This window comes from Cyprinodon tularosa, unplaced genomic scaffold, assembly GCF_016077235.1.
Source record: "Cyprinodon tularosa strain WSP-4 unplaced genomic scaffold, ASM1607723v1 ctg77, whole genome shotgun sequence".
Taxonomy (NCBI): Eukaryota; Metazoa; Chordata; class Actinopteri; order Cyprinodontiformes; family Cyprinodontidae; genus Cyprinodon; species Cyprinodon tularosa.
In genome coordinates, this window is record NW_024039529.1 from 1,181,597 (window position 1) to 1,188,453 (window position 6,857).

A 6,857-nucleotide genomic window follows, 5' to 3' on the forward strand; every position below is an offset into this window, starting at 1 on the left:
CAGATTCCTGGTGACCCAACAATGAATAAGCTGATTTATGAAAAATAAAATAATATCTGTTTTCATAATGGTTTACCTGATGCTACTATTCCTTTACTATATTGTGTGTTTGTAAACAATATATTCATGCTGCTTAGTTCAAAAATGTTCACAGCATTTGAATATTGCCCTTTTATCAGCAATGCAGGACTATGGTATATATATCTATAATCAGTTCCCAGCCTTATCCTTTTCACAGGTACCATGTGTTTCTGAATCTCCTCTCAGTTAATATATAATATATTGATAGGGCTTGGCGATATAGCTTAAAAATCTATTCTCTGGTTGTTATTTTTTTTCACCAAATCCGATTCATCATTTTTGTTTTTTTTACCTTAAGTTTCATAATAAAACTGTCAAATCACCCACATTACTTTCAAAACATAGCTTTTATTTCAATCATCCATTTTGGGAGGTGACCTTAGTTTAAAGGACAACAAAATTTAAGTTTTGTTGTTTCACAACAAATAATGCCCAGGGTTGGGATTAACTACCCAGCCCTAATTTTTTGTTAATCTTATGTTTATTCTGATTGAAATGGTTTCTACAAGCTTCCTGCATCATTCTGTACATTCTCCTAAAAAAATTAAACAAGAAAAGGGGCAAGATAGCACAACCAGAAAGATTTCTTTGAAATCAGCACCATGGACAGATCCTCAATGACCCTTTCACACTCTACGATGCTTTAACAGAGAAGTGGAGAAAAGAACACAAAATAACCGTTTTGGTTTTTGTGATTTTTTTTGTAGCCATTAAAAATAAAGAAATACAGTAATTGTTACAGAATATAAAAAAGCATACTATTTTAAGTTCTTTTTTTAAGTATTCATCCTTAACAGAACTCATCTGGCCTTGACCAGTACTGAATGAAGTTGAAGGTACTGCTTATTCTCTCTAATATCACCCCTGCATTGCCAATGATTAGAATTGACAGCCATGTTTCAGTTTGTCTATTCAAGATCACTTGATGCCTTCATATACCAGCTATAATGATGAAAAGATTCAGTATTCACAGTTGATCTCTTTGTACATATTAGTATGTTTCTTGGGGCAGTTGGTTACAGTTGGATTTATTCAATAAGAGCAATCTAAATGGCTCAGAAATCATTTGCATGCCACACCAATCAGATTTGAAAACGTAAACAAATTGTAAAATTTTCTTTCTTTATCACTTGCTCTTTTTCACAATACATTCTGAATGAATTATAATGGTCAGAAAACAACTTCTGTCACATCATAAGAGAGAAAGATCATTTTAATGCATATGCAGTTGTGCTTTGGATTTTGAGTCGTTGAATGATTAACAGTGTCACTGTATAAACGTAGCACTGTTCAAACATAGATACATTACTTACTGAAAGTACGTTCAGCAATTTCATATTAAACATTACAGCAGCTTGTCTGCAAATGTTCATGTTACTGTACAGAGCACAACTATCTAAAGTGTTGGTATTCCTGCAGAAGAAACAACTTTTAGCCTTTAACTAAACAAGTTTAGTTAAAGGCATCACTACCAGAAAGTTTTTGATTCTACTGTATTACTGTTCAGAAGAAATTAGAAAAACCTAAGAAAAGGTAGGATACTGCATTGAATAGCAAATCAAACATTTTAAAACGGGGATGTTATAGTCAACAAGTGAATATGATTAGGTTATAAAAAGACTGGTAACTAATTCTAATGCAGTGCACATGCATTGACTCACACAGGCAAAATATAAACTTTTTCGTAGAGCAGGGTAATACATTTAAAGGGGTGATAAACTGATATCTTATGGAAAAGTGATGTTTAAAATTATCTCTTTTATGTCATTACACACTCATTCCACATTCTCACCTAGCTGTATGTATTGAGGACCATGTGTTGACTCCCATTGACTTGCATTGATTTCTAACCCTGTATGTGCCTTAACCAAATCTATATTTAATACTAAACTTAACCATTAGCAGTGCATACTTAACTCTAACCTTAACTCAAACTCAAATCACACCTTAGTCTAAAATCTAACTGTAAGCAAAAACTAAGTGAGAACCATCAAAATATCCTCACTTTGGTTTGTTCATTTGTTGGTTAAATTGGAAAAGAAATGGTCCACTCTGATGCTAAGATAAGAGCGCACACACTCATATTTATGGCAAAACTTATTTGACCACCTTTGTCATCAAAAACAATGGTTATGCAATCAAGCACTAACTGTGTATCATGTGACTAAAACAAACAGAATGGAAAAAAGAACAGTGAATGCCTGAAAGCACTATTCCTAGCAGTAAAATAAAATAAGTGTGATGAAAGAACAGTGACTGTGTTCAAATTCTAAGAAAATATGAGTTTTAAAAACTTGTACTGTAGCTTTGTTCGTTTAGACCTATTTGTGCAAAACAACTGTACATTTAATTGTACTGATGTTATATTAAATGAGAAAGTTAAGACAGATGGTGGTCAAAAATTTTCTTCCATGACTATATCCTACAGGAATAATCAAACTCCTCCCATCAGATCTCATTCTACTGCCTATGTTGTTCCTGACAGCATCATGTATGAATGATGAGCCTGTGTATTTTTGTCACATTACATCTGCATGTTAAAGTACATCTACACAAGATTGCACATCGTGGGTGCTGTGTAATCAAATAATGTATGAATAAAAAACCGTAAAGGAAACAAAAGTCTCCTGCAAATGCAATGCCATGAAAATCCTGCAGGTTGCAGCTTTAATGAATGAGACGGTGTCTCTATTCTTAAAGAGACATCGGTTTTAATAGAAGAACAAATGAGGGTTTTTTTTGTTTTTGTTATCTATGTGATTATTGTAGTCGGACTGCAGTTTGTCCGATGAATGCTGCCGCGGGTTATTAAGACGCATCTTGTACAGTAGCACCTTGAGCAGAGAAACCCGCAGCGCCAGGCGTGTTGAGGATGGGAGTTAAAAATAGCATCATCGGTCGGCCAAGCGCCGCTCCGTTACTACGCGTTTCAGCATTCTGCCCTATGCAGGGGGGAGTCTGCAGGACTGAGACCGCGGCAGCCCTCCACCTTTTTCTGTAGCTCCGCATTATCACTCTGAGAGCCACTTTTGAAGAACTAAACCCAACCTGCAGTCCATTTTCTGCACATGTGCAACCCTTTTGGGTTAATTGCTCCCCATTGTCCGCCCGATGCTACTATAGTTTCCTCCCTGTGATATAAACACCGACTATTAAAGAGCTAGTCTTTTGGACTCCTCCTCTACTCTTTAACATTTTTACTTATAAGACCCTCGGCGGTGTTTATTCACATTAAAGGCAAAAGCAGGCTTTGCTTCCACCTTCAAAGTGGGAAATTCTCTACCTGACGTCAATGCCTTTGTGACTGACGCAGCCCGCAGCAGAAGGAAGTCTATTTTTGTTATCCATTTGTTTAGGCGTTAAAAAAGGGGTACCCACTTACCCACCATCAGGCTCTACCATCGTATGGTCATTTGCCAAATCTTTTGTTTTTCTTTCCACAGAATGGGTGCGTCTCTTTGCGCCTAAACGCAAACTGGCGCTGTGAAATAAGAGCGCAAACGCGCATTCAGCGACAATTCGTGAATTGATAATAATGAAAAAAAGACAGAAATGAAAAGCGTCCAGTTTTGCACACCATTATGGCCCGTTGACCAACCCGGAACGGGCGTTTTCCCGCTGGCAGTCATGATCATTTTCTATCAAAGAAAATGCGGGCGGGCTTGCGCGTGCGTGCAGCCCACCGTGGAAAGAGGATCGCGCTCAAACGCCGCACGCTCGAAATTCCTCCAAGGAACCTCTGCGAGCTTTTCTTTTTTCATCACGCGCGAGCTAAAAATAGAAACGGGGTTGGATCGTGATCCAGAAATAGATAGGGGGCATCACTCCTATAAAAGGCATACCATTCAAGAGTACAGTGAGAGAAGAGAAAAGTCGGAGCAGATTTAATGGACAAAGAGGGTATTTTGTCCGTTTTTAAATATAATTTTCCATGTTTATATCTGTGGCTCTGCCGCTACAACGGTGAGTTGTTTCAACCTTTCTCTGGATGCACCTGTTTCCTTTTAATCCCAGTGTCCTGCATCTGTAATATGCTTTATTATTTTCTTTTAACCAAAATTTATTTTTATTTTTATCTGTTTGATTATGATGGGATTCCCACTTGAAACCAAACGCCTCTAATGAGTGTTTTTTTTAAGCTGCTGTTTTTGCAGCTTGCTGGAAAGGACATCAACCGGTGTGTGAATGCAGCTACGCGGGAATCACCACCATTGATGATTATTTATATTCGTAGATAAGTCTTCCACTTTTTTATACAAGATAAAGCACGCGATACCAGGCTTGCTGCTTTGACTCTGTGATGCATATTCTGGGAAATGTTGCCCGGTTTTCTGCCAAAGAGTAAGGAGGGAGCTGTCCTTTATGTGGTGGTGCTGAAGTGTTTCAGGTTGCGCTTGCCGGTTTACACTCAGCGCAAATACAATTTGTATCCATCTGTGTTGCGTTTGATGCACCAGGATGTATGCTTTTTGATGTGTCTTGATCTGCTCATACTTTTTTCATACTGCGATGTGAACACATACATGAGTGATTTTCTTTTTTATGCAGATACGGAAGGGAGAGCGGTTCAGAGCCTCACAAAACAAACAAACAAACAAAAAGGTTACATTTACAATTTGCTATCCGTTTGCGGATTTTTTCATCTCTCCTCCCTTTTGTGCACGATGAGTCGAGTCGTGACTACTAAAAGTGAGTAAGGCGCGTGCTGCGTCAGTGGCGTCTGGCTCCGGTGCGCTCGAGACAGATGGGGAGAATCGTGACGGGCTGGGGAGACGCGTCCTCGACTGAAAGACTGGGCGGCCCAATGAAAAGGAAGCGAGGGTGGGGCCCCTACATCAGCAGCTGGGGATTTGGAGCCAAAATTAACCCTTTGCAAATAATGAAAACTTTATGTTTGTTTTAACTGGATGCGCTCTGACCAGTATGGTCCTACATACCAGATCACAATGAAGAGTTCTGCGTTTTCAGGTTAAGCTTGATTGGTTTAATCCGCTCTAATGTCCATGAGAGCAGAGGTAGTCAAGAAACAGTCAGGTGCTTTGGCCTCCTGCTTTTAGATGCTCCTTTTTTTGCATCCCTATTGGTGGATGACTGGCTACCCTGCCCAATCAGACCACGAGCATTCCTCTGCTGCGTGTTAAAGTCTATAACAGCGACTAGATATCGCCGCTCTTTTTAATAACAAGGCTGCATGTTACTGCAAAGCCATGAGCAGTTAGACGAGTGTTCAGATCAGATACAATTAAGTCAACAAACACATAAAACGACAGAGCAGAAGCTGAAGACTCTTTGAGGATGAAGAACCACCGGGAGTCGTGGACGATAGATTGACTGTGATTTGTAGCAGCTGTCCGTCACGAATCTTTTTGCGGTCTGGGCTTGCTGTGCATACATGAACCCGGGAAGCCCTTACCCCAAAAAGCATTCGTGGAGGATGTTAACGTCGCTCGTGTTGTTTTGGATGGAGGAGTCACACTGCTGCTGTCAAAACAGGCTGTTGTAAAACCGAGAGCTGGACCCTCAAAGTGCTTCCGCACACACAGACAGCGGTGTCTGAATGTAACAGTAAGAATTTAGGTTAGATACTTCAATGCAATTATTTGTTTATTTACATTAACTGGTTGAATCTGAATGAGGAGCAGACAAACACAAAAGTACAAACATATCAGCTCACATAACATGCTGATTATTGCGGTGCAAAGAATAAACAAATGAAGAAAGAAGACAACAGGAATTTGAGAAAATCTTAAACAATTATGACATTTCTGACATTATCTATAGAGTTATCCTGCTACTTGCGTTTATTCTGTTAAATCACACTTAAGATATCTATCTATCTATCTATCTATCTATCTATCTATCTATCTATCTATCTATCTATCTATCTATCTATCTATCTATCTATCTATCTATCTATCTATCTATCTATCCATCCATCCATCCATCCATCCATCCATCCATCCATCCATCCATCCATCCATCCATCCATCCAATTATTGCAGGTGTCAATATTGTTCTCATATTTATGTGAAATGTAAACAGCCACATGCTAAAGACTGAGTCAGCTGTAAATGAAATTGCATTACCTTCATATTTCAAGGATATGAATATACGTATATCTTTTGGCACAAATTAAACAGGGTGCTATCAAAATTCTGATGTTTTTTGTTGTTTCTGTTTTTTTTTTTTTTTTTTTTTTTTTTGCATTTTTAGTTGTACATACACATACCAAACAGTTTTCTGGTTTGGCCCAGATAAGAATGTAAAATTCAGAACATTCCCTATATCACATGCTTAATCCGAAAATATATATTTTTTGTATTCTATTTTTTAATAAATCAATGTTCTACACATATCCTGCATCCCACGTCAATCTGGGCATGTTTTTAAATTTCTTTCCCATTTGACTTAGCAGCGGAAGAAAAGTAGACTTATTTTTTTCTCTTTCTGCTCTCTCGTGTTGTGTTCACTTTCTTATTTCTTTTTTACCCCTTTCATTCCCAGGGTACCTACTTCACAGGCAAATATAGTACACAACAGCAGCAGTGACCAAACAGCAGCTAGGTCAACAAGTTGTAGCTACAGAGAGAGTGGTAATACCTGTAAAATATTTCAGATATTTTCACCATATTCTGTTTTTATTTTATTTTATTGTTCCTTCTGGTTTCCCTCCACCTAAAACATACTGCATTTGAATTAAGTCTCGTCAATATGTCATAACACACCTTAAGAGTTTGTTCCTCTCTTTTTTAATTTCCTGCTATTTATATTATTAA

The 6,857-nt window shown here is 38.1% G+C and overlaps 1 long non-coding RNA gene across 1 annotated transcript in view; it reads right to left on the reverse strand.

The window, feature by feature from the left end:
- The window catches only part of LOC119773576, a 13,813-nt gene extending 10,009 nt beyond the window's left edge, over positions 1-3,804 (reverse strand). The window contains exons 1-2 of the long non-coding RNA XR_005279433.1: positions 3,659-3,804; positions 3,464-3,562 (exon numbers count right to left, since the gene is read on the reverse strand). This is a non-coding gene — a long non-coding RNA (uncharacterized LOC119773576). The remainder of the gene's footprint in view (positions 1-3,463; positions 3,563-3,658) is intronic.
- Between the last annotated feature and the right edge of the window lie 3,053 nt (positions 3,805-6,857).